The following is a 13,315-nucleotide window of genomic DNA, read 5'->3' on the forward strand; positions in this document are numbered from 1 at the left end:
GCTCTTTTTTCTTCTGGGCAAAAATCCGTGAAACAGCGAGACCGTGAAAGGTGAACCGCGATATAGCGAGGGCTCACTGTACAGCACATAATGTATTGTTTTCAGAATGTAAGTGCCAACTGGCATTTCACTGGACTTGAAATTCTCATGTCATTTTTGTTCTTAGATGTATAAGTAAAGTCATAGATTTGTTTTTCATTTGCAAAACAAAGTAGACAATAAAACGACTTTGTCATGACAATACATGTAATGTCTTACTTTAACCCTTGATGTCGACCATACAATGCGTGGCAGATCACAGTGATCACTTGTCTCAATTTATGTCCAGGGAATCCGAGGCTTTCATCTTCAGCGCTTAACCTGAATTACCTCAATGTAATATATCCTATTCTGTAATTGAATTATAAACCAGGCGGTAAGCCCCTCAGATAAGGGAGGCAGCTAACGAAATGGAAAAAGGATTTGCTCAGGTTTTCTCTAAATGATGATATGCAGATCGTCTTCGGTGGACAGTACACTTCAGACTCCAGACAGGGAGTGTGAAAGAGCTGTTATTATCCCTTGTGCTTGGGAGAATACAGAGGGAGATTTACAGTGTGTTGCTAAAATAGTTTTGCTTTTTAACCTGATATTAACCCTTTGCGAAGATTTTCATTGCACCAAAGACAAATCTATCTGTTTATCTACAGTATCTAACTTTGAATCTATCCATCTGTATCTGTCTCATGGACATAAGCAAAGACACAAACATATTGCAGGCCCACAAGCGGGGAGGCTGCAGCTCGTAAAGCAAGCGGTGACGGGCTGATTGATCCCCTGGTGAAAATGGGCGATATTTCGCCAACATCGATATCAATAAAGCCTCTTAGGCTCGAGGCTTCTCAGGGCCTGCTTTTGTTTCTCTTCCGAGGAGAGCTAAGAAAAATCTATAGACAATTGATGGTGTCTGGGAGACAGGCTCTATTGGAGTATATCAAATCAACGTATCGGAGAAGGGAAAGTTTTCCCTGTGAATTAGACTGTTTTTGCTCCAAGTTCAGCGGCAGAGTGAGAAGGATGGACACGGCCATGTTTTTGAAGCCATTGAAAAAGGCGGGCAAACCGCAAAGGCAAAGAAAAGGGAATGTCTTTTTGGAGTTTAATGGGTGCATATGATTCTAGGGATATCTATCTTTGTCGACTCACAGCCAATTGTAATGTAGTATTGGTTAAAAAGAAATGTGGGCGTAGAACAGTGGCTTTAAGTAAGTCTAAGTGAGTATTTTAGATCTCAATGACAATGTAAATACTGCTGATTAGGTGTGGGAAAATTAATCTTTTTTTTTCTTCTTTTTTTCGTTTTCTGTTATTGCTCCAGCTAGTAGTAGGTATTTTAATTTGAAACAATGGACCTTTAACTTGTTGGACAGTTACGCCCACAGTAGCTATTGCAGCTTGACCAGGGCAGTCAGGTATTTCCAGTGTCCCTTGTAAACAGAAATACCTGCAAAAAAACACACACACATTTGAGAGATTTCAATAAAGATGCCAAGCTGCGTACCACATTTGAATGGCAGTTACGCTGTTGTGGTTTGGGGTTTTTGTTTGGGTTCATTTTCCCCTTTTCTTTGGCCTCCTTGTGTTTTTGTCTTTGTTTTCTCTCTGGTCTCATGTTGCTGGTCCTGTCTTGTGTTTCCCTGTGCCTGTTTGTTCCACTTCCTGTTTTATTTTCTGATGGGTTGGTTTCCTGTTTTGTTTTGTCTTGTCTAGCTTTGCTTTGTTCGTCTGATTGTCCAGCCCCGCCCTAATGTGATTCACCTGATGTCTCACCTGTTCCTCATTACCTCGTTACCTTGTGTATTTAACCCATGTGTTTCCTTTGTCTCGTGTCAGATCGTTTTGTCAGTGTGGCGTTCCTGTCTGAGAGTTTCTGCCTGTTTCCCCTTTCTCCTGCCGGAGCGACACCTTCCCAGTGTCTGGAGTCTACTGGGATTAGTGGTGAGCTTTTTCTATATGCTCACCCTCTTGACGTAGTTTTGTGTCTTCCAGTGCCTGGCTGTCCCCTATGATCCTCTGTGAGCCTTTCCTGGGTTTCCCTGCCTGGCGGTGCGCCTTCTTCCCCCGGTGCTGATTATTGGATATTGTTTTCCTTGTCCACCGCCTGCCCTGTTCCTTTGTTTGGATGTTTTTGGGAATACCTTGTTTTGTGTACTCTGTGGTGTGAACTGTGTTAAATAAAGCCACAAGAAACCTCACTCTGCCAGTCATCTCATCTCTGCATTTGGGTCCTTCCTCCCCTCCCCCATAACATACGCCTTCATTTACCTCAGCTGGTTTGCATAAAGTTCAGAAAAAAGTTGTATACATTGGGAAATGGCTGCACTCATCTAAAGCGCTTTACAATTTGCCTCTCATTCACACCCCAGTGACATCTACCATGCAAGGTGTAATGTCTTCCACAAGGACACCTCCATAGACATGGTGGACGTGTCCATGAGGAAGACGTCATGTTGTCTTCTCCACTTTTTTGCCTTCCCTAGACACCAGCTTTTATCAGTTGATACAGAACATACTCCATTATATTTTACCTGACCATTATACCATAATTTTATTCCAGGATGTGCAATGACACTTCGACATGTGTATCCGCATAACCACCAGAGCCACAGCCACCCATAGGTTGTATTTAGCCCTATATTTTATGTTATTCTAATGATTGTTTTTATTTTTTGACATATTTCTTATGTATTAGACATTACCATTATACTGTATTATATTCCATGATTTACATTTAGCATACTGTAGACTCCTCATCCTGAAAATAAACAGCCATCATGGATAGCACTTGAACACTGTACATTGAACATGAAAATTCCACTGTAGCATGTGTTTGTGACTAGAAAAATCAGGTTGTGAGTTTTCAACCTCAGCCACACTACCTAACATTTAAACACAATTTTTTTTTTTTGAAATTTGGATTTGCTCCCTTCCTTTAGATCAGTTGTAGAGCGCCACTAGCAATGTCCCTTGCGGGGTGATTTTCATGTTTCTGTGATCGTTTTTGTTCCACTAAAGGGATGAATGGTCCACTTAGCTTTACCACAGCACCGTTAGCCAATAGGGTTTCAGGCTGGCCTTCATGGTTACCGTGGCGGCCTGGGTGGCCACACCACCCACCATATTTCGTTCTGCTTGGCAATCTCATACCTGTGTCTACCTATCACAACTTGGGCAAGGGGTGAGGTTTTGAGAGGCAAAAAGAAGAGCCCCTAACACCAAACCAGCTGAAAAAAAGTTGATCAAAGACCTATAATCGCTAAAGTGCAAAATGGGTTAAGTGAATGACAAGCAAGTGTTAGCAATGACAGTTCAGCAACATAGTAAATGCTAACACGCCTATGTAGTACTGTAGAGAAGCAGCATTTCCTCTGAAAATTTATTTTACACATCAATTATAACGACTAGCATAGACAAATAAGCATTTGCATGGAGTTACAACATAGACACATCTATAGCTACGTACAGGTTCTATTTTTATTTTTTTTACCTGAGATACTTGCATGTTGGTCATAAAATGAATAAACCTATAGTACATACAGTCACCCTGCGCATGACTAAAGCTAACACTACTTCTAGTGGGGCTCTGCCACTGAAATAAAGTTGTTAAATTTACAATTTTACCTGTCCATAATGATATCTGAGAAATGTATGGACCCTACATAGAAGTCCATGACAACCAGCAAGTGCTTTGGTGTGTCTAGTACCAGCCACAACATAATAGATAACTATGTTATATCCCTACTGGTCAAAATTTTAAGATTTTTTTTGTTATCTGCATCGGCCCTCCTTCTCTTTATTTTCACTGGCCGAAGATGCCCTAAGCAGGACAGCCTCTGGGTAATTTTTATATTCCAATCACTGTGACTGTCTAATTGCAGTCCCAGCTGCTAATGTATGCACGCCTTTGTTTTCTTCAAGGAACGCATTTCAAAAAAACCCACATCAAACGATTTCTATGATGTAAAGTATATAGCAAAAGAAAGCAGTCTGGGCTGCGGCCGCTTAAAAATAAATTCCTTATTATTTTCATATGATAATAAGTCAGAGGAAATGAGAAAATCAAAAGGGAAGTCGTCTAATGATATATGGGCACGAATTTGGCACTCATTGTATTTTTTCCTCATCTTGAATACATTACCATATTTTCCATGTTTTTATTTGCCTTAAGCTGGAGTTATGTAGGACAGCTTGCTGACCATCATTCACAAGCTGTTGGCATTTCTGCAAATAGTCTGTCAAGCACAGATCTCACACACATAACTGGCATTGGTTTTAATGTAAGTGATGTTGCTCTGATGAGGAGCCATTAAATACACACATAAACACATGCGCGTAAACATAAATACACGTAGATGCACAGTTATCCCGCTTAACCACCCCCACACACACACACACGCACACACCAACATACCCGCGTTCTGACACCAGTGCACATGGGAACGGCGGTATTTACTTTATGCATGAGGACAGGTAAAAACACACAAATCCACATTGGACACAGACTGTAATTGAATGCGACTCCCTCTGTATACTATCCATAGCTCCAGGATCCTGGCGGCTAATTGGAATATACAGCTCCCAAAACCACCGGTGAACTCCGCAGAGAGACTGGCTTGTCAGATGCCGATAGCCCGCCGTGGGTTTAGCTATGTTAAGGTGGCATGGGACTCCCATATTGCTAACATTGAAGATGAGGGCTAGAATGAGAGGCAAATTGGAAGCTCCAATGCAGAATGACAAGGTGTGTGTGTGTGTGTGTGTGTGTGTGTGTGTGTGTGTGTGTGTGTGTGTGTGTGTGTGTGTGTGTGTGGACATGTTTGTTTGTGTCTCACCGACCTTATTTTAATGGGTTATGAGTAGAAAATGTCACTGTAGCTCTTATTGCTGTCTATCTATTTCTGTGTTTAGCGGATGTTATGATGAGTAGTGTATTGGGCACAACAAGAACGTTTTATATTATTTTATGTTATTTTATGCCCTTATTCATTATTTGACCTACAGTACAATCCTCAACCGATGTACGATTAACCCTTGTGTTGTCTTCCCATCCACCATCATCTTTTGGCACTTTTTACGATGTTTTTGCTGTTTTTTTCCATGCTTCTTTTTTTTTTAATTCATAGCCAATAAACCTTTTTATGACATTATACAAAAACAATTATTTTCTCGTTTTTTCAGCGCTTTTTCTCTTTTTTTGCAATTTTTTCCCAGGTTATGGTCACTTTTTTAAAATGCCATACAATGCAATACAGCAACCAAAATTCATTGAAAGTAAAAAATAATTTTACCTGAAGAACATTGTATGGCATCCATGTTATTTTTAGGCAATGTGGCTAAAAGAAAGTCAAGTTCCTGATGTGAAAAATAAAAAAAAAATGGGTCAAATTTGACCTGAGGACAACACAAGGGTTAAAGAATGTAACACATCTTTCCAGCATACTTTTCTGGTAATCTAGGCCAGACATCCACTGCAACCCCAGTGGGGATTTATTTTTTTCATAACCAAGACATCAGAAATGTTAGTTTCATTCAACGTCTTTTAGCTAAAAGGTTCAGTTGATTACTGTAACGGTTGTAAGGAGCAGATACATGTCCCTCTAGATCAGAGATCTTCAATAGAGGGCGCGGGAAGGGGGCCCAAAAACTGTAAAATATATACTTTTTAAAGGTTCTCATTTCAAAAATTTAATTAAGTCTAAACACATACATGAATTTGGATGCAAAATGTTTTTAGGAAAGATATATAGGCCTATTTCTGAAGAAAAAAAAAATTACAGCTTGTTGATAAGCTTACTATAGGTAAGTTAGCCACTATGGTAGCCATACAGTTCAAGTAGTCACTGTGCCTTCCAGATGTACAGTATGTTAAACATGATACATAAATAAAATCCATTTCTTTTCATCCATTCTGCCCAGTTTAATATGCAACTCAGTTGTATACATTTTTTTAGATAAGGGTCCTCTATCTTTCAGATTAGGGGTCCCTGGCCTAAAATATGTTAAAGACCCCTGCTCTAGATGATAAAACATATGTTCCCATGTGTATAAAACACATGGGAACTAGGACCAATACGCAGGTAACACTGTATGTGAGACTAATTGGCTTATAGATAGATAGATAGATAGATAGATAGATAGATATTGATCCCAATACAATTGGAAATTATAGTGTTACAGCAGCAAAATCAGTCACATGGCACAGAATATACATAGAAATGAAATACTAGGATAAAATATACTTACAAACAATATACATGAAATAATAATAGGAATAATTTACAAGAACAAATGGTATTTGTTACAAATACAAACGGTCAACAAGTCCTCCAAACCATACGGCCACGTTTGTTCATACCCCCTTATAGCACCCACAGGACCGTTTTCTAAATTAACGCCCCTGTAAAATGCGGAGGAGAGAGCTGCTGATGCGGTCTTCCCCTTCTGGGACAGAGACAGCCACCGTCGCGGGGCTCCGTAATCCTCTTCTGTATCCGGCTTCAGTTGTCCCAATGGAGAGGAGGGAGACCCGGTGCCCGCTAGAGAACCATCTCTGGGGGGATCCAAATCAGCGGACTCTTGCCCGCCAAAGGGATCCCCTTCCGGAATGTCAAGGGGGTCACCGCTCATGGTATCCTTACCTTACCTCGGTGGCGATATGTAACCGGTCCACTGGTCTCCAAATTGCTTGTTGCTGAAGAAAAACAGGGGGCAGATCTCTGGTCTCCCAGCAGGAATATACAGTAACTGCGGATATAAGAGAGGCCTGTGTAAGAGCACAGGGGCGCGAAAGAAATCCTGACAACTGAGCATGCACGAAGGATTAACCCAATAGCAAAAGCTCTAGGAGGGCGACGCCTGTGCAATAACCTTTGCATATATCAGTTAAACCTTGTGTTGTCTTCCCGTCAAAATTGAAAATCAACCTTTTGAGGCTCTTTATCAATGTTTTATAACTTCTTCTTGCGTTTTTGTCCCTTTTTTAAACACTTTTGACTTTTTTGTCACTTTTTTTTACGTTTTCAACACTAAGTAACACCAACTTATTAACTTTATTTTTACAGTTGGAATTCATGGTCAATAAACCTCATTTATAGGAAATTATACCTAATCTTTAAGTTAAAAAAGCAGAAATTAGGAATTATATAGACTAAAATTAAAGGAATGTTTGTTGATGGATGATCCCAGACTGGAATGTGTCAACTTTTACTCAATACTATTTCAAAAACACTTAATTTTTTTTTTTTTTCAAATGCTATAAAATTTAATAAAATACCCCAAAATTAATGAAAGTAGAGATTTGTACTTGCCAAAGAGCGTTGCATGGAATCAATCATGTTATTTTGGGTAGTCATTCAATCAATTTGACCCGAGGACAACATGAGGGTTAAAATAAGTCAACGTTAACTTTTGATTTCACACGGGGACACAAACAGCAGTGTCCTGGGTCAAATCCTTTTTATATTTGACCCATCCATCTACCCCGACCTCCTCCCTATGCAGACATTATACCACGTCATCTGACTTTCTCATTGGATGCTTTTATAATTAAAACGGCTCCAAGAAGTCACCCCACAATAAGCGTAAATAAGGGTCATAAAAGCTGCTTGTGCAAATGCCCTATTGGCTTTTTTTTGGGGGGAGGGGTCTCCAAATTGTAGATAGTACAATGATACTGATGTCATGAGGCCCATCGTAATTCTGTGTGATGCTTTTTTGAAGTTATATTGCATCTTTAAAGAATGTGTGCACCCTCACATGCTTTCTATTCATTTCTTCTTTCATTAAGTAATCTCTGTAATGTTCATCTGCCCAGCATTGGGCCTTTTTTCTACCTCTCTATCTATCCAGTGGGTGTTTTTCAGCCAGAAGCCACCAGCCTTGTATCTAGCCCACGTAAATGATGAAACACATAATTATCATATCATAATTGCAGTAAAGATGGCTTTGACAGAAATCATTTCCCGCATCTAATACAGCGCTAATCGAATCTGTTCCCCCACTCACTAACACGACCTCTGGTGATTGAATTTCGGACATTTGTTTGTGTGTGCTTGTGTGCACGGTTATGTTAGACGGGAGTGTGTTTGGTGTATTGTCCAATGCCTTTGTTCTTAAATGACAATTTGGAATTTTTGTCTTTTTTACATTATTTAACTTAATAGTCAAAGTGGTCCATCATAGTCTTATACAACATCAAAATACTATACATCCATTTCTGAAAATGAATTGTAATCTCCCGTCAAATATGCATGACTAACTTTTACCTTTGTAAAATTTGACTTTCATCTCAATGCATCAACATCTCTGTCATATTCTGCGTTACCGATTATTCACATATATGCTGATTAATTATGGTGTTGCACATAAAACGGTGTATGCTTTTAAGAAAATGAGCATGTATGGATTCACCCTGTGTCTCTCTAGCTTGCACTCTGCCTATTGTCCCTGTGCCTTGATTGATTGACAGCTCATCGGATGTAGCAGAGCTAACAGATGGCGGAGAAGACAGCTGACAGCAGTGAGTGTGTATGCAAGCATATAAATGAGTGAGTATAAATCAACTTTAGCACTGGAATTTCTTTCATACATAAAGACAGATACATACACTGAATAAGCACACATCCCTGATAGATTATGGGAAAAAAACAGTAAAATTCCCCTGAATATTCTTCTCGCTTTAACTTTTTATCTTTAATTCAAAACACAAGACAATTTGAATCGACTAATAAAAAGTAATGTGCAAAACAATAGTTTCTCTCATGACGTTTTTGTGCTTGTCAGGAGCCTAAATCATAATTCTGATTAAGATTTGATTAAATGCACAGCATTAATAGATAGATAGATAGATAGATAGATAGATAGATAGATAGATAGATAGATAGATAGATAGATAGATAGATAGATAGAAATGCATGTGAAGTAGGGATGGATGTACAAATAGTCTTAAAGTGCAGATTGAGATAGGCCTGAGGATAGGTCTCTAACAATGAGTGATTACTGCACTAACAAGGCTGGCGGCTGGAGGGGATGTGTGTAATGTGATTGGTGTTGGCCACTATTTATCTTGACCAATAGACAACTGACCTGGCTGTGCCCCCCCATCCCCCCCTTTACAGGTCAACCAAAGTTCACCAGGCAGAGATCCAATGTTGTACAATAAACTCACACACACACACATGCAAACTAGGAGGAATACCACAAATAAAACTAAATGTACGTGAGGTGTGATGAGATACACACAGTGATGAGATACACACATTCGGGTTATCCCAAGTTTTCCCATCACTGCAATGGGAACATCTCAAATATGAAATGGTGGGATTCATTTCTCTAGTCGCCGCCCCTGACTATTTTCATCTCTTTCACACAAAACTAATGTAACATTAGAAAGAGAGAATTGAGGTAAAGGCAGATAAAGAGGAAGTGAGATGGGAAAGGGCGATGAAAAAAGAAAGAGAAAGAGACTTGCATGTAGCGAGGGAGGGCAAGGCGTGTTGAGTAATGAGCGCTGTTGCTCCCAGAACAATCAGGGTCTCCATTTTACCCCGTGTTCCTACCTGATGTATAGCGCGAGCTGTGGGAGCTGCTGTAATAAGACCATTTGGGCCTCTCATTGGCAAGCATTAGTGGCAAATATCTTCCACAGCCCTAAAGACAGCCTGTGGGCCTAAAGAAACAGCCATGTTAGCCGTGGCCCCGCATCTGGTCCAGGGTGGTGGGAACTCTTGATGTTGAAGTTGGCACCAGGAAGAATGTCCATTTCGAAACTTAGGGTAAGACACACCGAGTCTTGCGATTGTTTTTTCTTTGACACTGCCAATAGAGAAAAAAAATTTAATATGTTTTCATCATCAATATAGTATCCTGCCTTTCAAGAGAAGGTCTTAGGTTGTATCCGAAATCACATACATCCTCAATATGTATCCAAATATTCAACATACCTTTAGGTAATTAAAGAGTAGTTTGTATCTTTTCCGACAGTATCAATTTCAACGTCACTTTCTGAGAGCCTCATTGCCGTCGAAGACGCGTAACCATGGTAACCCCTGCTGAAATCCGTTCTAGCGCGATCGCCAGATAATGCTTTCATTTTTTAAAGAGCTGCCTTGAAATCTGAATTCTGTTTGTCTATTGTGAACGTTGTGGGTACTACCGTTTTGCATTGTGGGATATTTATGTTTAACACACACTAGTTGACCATAATCTCCAAAAGAACTTCCTGACTTCCTGTCCCTGTTCTGCAGGTATTCCACAAGTGTCCCTGGTCTAGAAGAAGTCTCCCAGCTGATCCTGCCTTGGACTGACCAAAGCTGGAGAAAGAGTTATCTAGCAGATGGGATCTTACCGAGCTACTGAGCATGTGCAGCTCCCAACAAAGATAGGATAGAAGTAAGATGTCTCACTCTGGAGCTAAAACAGAGACCTAAACACACAGGGTGAAAACAGGATCTGCAGCAATGTGCGGTACAACAAGAATATGGTGTTTTTTGGAAACCTATCCTGGTACAACCTCAAAATACATTTATGAACCTGAAAATGAGCAGAATATGGGCGCTTTAAAGAAATGCCATTAAACCAGAGCACGTTTTCCTCCCATCCCCAAATGCTATGTGGGGTAGCCAGACCCGCCATCAGCTGGATTACCGTGATCGCATGAGATCACGTGTGAATCACGGGATCACACATCACATGTCAATCCGTCTCGTCAGGCTTCAAGTAAAGAGTCTGTGACTATATCAATCGGCGTCTGGCAAGAAACTACTGGCTGCTCCAGGTGTGGTTTAGGTGTGCGGGACGGCCGGGACTATTGGTTCAAAACAACAATGGCGAACGTGATAGACAGATGGTTCATCCAATCCCCGACCAGATATTTTTTAAAAGTGCCTGCCCTTTTAAAACAGTGTCCAATGATGGCTTCTCAAATGGTTCTGTGTTAACTAACCGTCTAGTGTGTCAGGTTAACTTTAAGTACCGATTTGGCAATATCCCTAATGTATAAACCCCCCCAAAACGTATTGTTTTGTTTTTTATTGGCAGCAAATCATCCATACTTGTAACTGGTGCATGGGAAGAAAGAACTTTGTTACACGCTTTTTTAACTGCTTAAGCAAATAGATATGTTGAGTAGACAGCCAGTTTAAATGTCTTGTTTCATGTGTAATGCTCTGCTAACTTGTTAGAAAAGGAAAAGTAAAAGATCTTTTAATGTTTGTTTGACATTCTCCAGTCAGTATCGCAGTATTGAAACCACTAAAGAGGATTAAGGCTTAGATGCTGTTTCCACAAATGTTTTTAAAAAATTGACAACTATCCCCATAAAAGTTGTATTTTCATGATGCTATTATAACATGTCCTTACACAAAAAGTGGGATTGCATTTTCAGTTAAAATGTCAAAATCATTTACTTATTCATTAGCATATGTTGCATGTCAACTTTTGTGAAATTGAATACATTTAGTCAAATGACATGTATGAACAGAGACTTGTCCCTCCAAGATCTTCCATTTGGAAGAGAGAATCACACCAGGAATCTGTGTTGTGCTTATGCCATTACTGTGTCCATCTTTTTGATGCAAATGAGGGCCAACTTGCTTTGTACTCAGGTGTGTTTCATAATACAAAACCTGTCATGGAAGCCAGACGGGGACAAAAGAGAGACAGTGATATGTTGTATATGATTTCCTCCGAAATAACAAAAATTGAATTCCAAAGAAAACACATTCTATTTACAGACCAATCAAACCAAATACAGTTGAATAAATTTGGAAACATGGGAAACACTTGACTCAGGTGACAAGTGATGAGTCTTTACGGGAGGCCTTTTTTACAAGTGTCAGGACAAATAATTGGAGCGCAGCCCAACTTCAAATATTTTCAAACCATATTTAAATATACACCATATGCTGGCCAGACCGGGGGCAATCAGCATCTCAAAGCATGCTAGATTGCTAGACGGCATGCTAAAAAAAAAAAAAAATCGGAGATGCTGAGCTGATGTTGGGACTGAGAAAATGAATGAATGAGAGATCTTTCCGGGGGAAACCAGATTTGTGCAAAACACAATGGTGGAGAGACAGACAGAAAGCTCAACTGTATGGAAAAGTAATCAGTCAGATTGTTGAGGGATTATGCTGATGGCAGAAAAAGTGGTATTATCAACAGCACCATCCCAAACACATGCATGCCTGCCTACAACGCACACACAAACTGCTTCCTATCTGATGGATTCAACGGCACTTTCATTGTCTGACTTATTATTCCAGAGAGCAGAGAATAAGTGTGCTTTTCTGCGTTAGCCGTGTGTGTGTGTGTGTGTGTAGTGTGATGTGTGTGTGTGTTGTGTGTGTGTGTGGTGTTGTGTGGTGTGTGTGTGTGTGTGTGTGTGTGTGTGGTGTGTGTGTGGGTGGTGTGTGTGGTAGGCGTGTGTGTGTGTGTGTGAGAGAGTGTGTGTGAGGCAGGGGGCTGGAGGGAGGGTTTTTTTGCTGCAGAGGGAGAGTGGAAGGCGATAAAGACTCTGTGAGTGGCAAGTGTACATGGATAGCTTCACATCAACTGCCAATATGTTGTGAGGCGGCGGTAACAGGCGAGGGTCTCAGGGGAGGGCTGCGGCAGAGCAGGCCAGCAGCAGACGGAGAGGAAAACAATTTCTGGTGCCAATAACCCCGAGCGGCACAGATGAAAAATGTTTTAATATTTGCAGCTGCTTTATGGCAGTCGGGGTGACAGTGATGGAGTCAATGTCAGCTTTTTCCTTTTAAATGTCATGCTCTGTCTCAGGCTGTCAGCGCGCCCGTGTGTATGTGTGTGTGTGTGTTCGGAATTGATCTTTTCCTCCTGTAAAGTGCCCAAATGTGAGAGCGCCCCACCCCTTCTTCCCTTCACCGTTTTACCCCCTAAACCACCCCTTTGTGCCTGTGTTTTTCCTTTCCCTCCACCTCCTCCTCCCTCCCTCCCTCCCTCTATCCTCCAGTTGTCCATAAAGACAGTGCGCTCAGCTGTCAGATGAAACTCTCCAAACCTGGCAGCCATCATTTGGATAATCACTCGCTCCTCTTTGCATTTTATTTTGGATTTGATTATTTTTCATCTGCGGCAAGATGGAAAACCATAAATTACTTTGTGTCCCCTATGCCTTTGCTGAAATCAGACACACAGCCAGAATCAAAGAATCACCAAATGGGGATACATTTAACAAGATCTTAAACTTTCGGACACAACACACAGAGACATTGCAATGTGCTACACACAGTATCCTTTCAAAGAAGATAGAAAGATA

This window comes from Etheostoma spectabile, unplaced genomic scaffold (assembly GCF_008692095.1).
Source record: "Etheostoma spectabile isolate EspeVRDwgs_2016 unplaced genomic scaffold, UIUC_Espe_1.0 scaffold285, whole genome shotgun sequence".
Classification (NCBI taxonomy): Eukaryota; Metazoa; Chordata; class Actinopteri; order Perciformes; family Percidae; genus Etheostoma; species Etheostoma spectabile.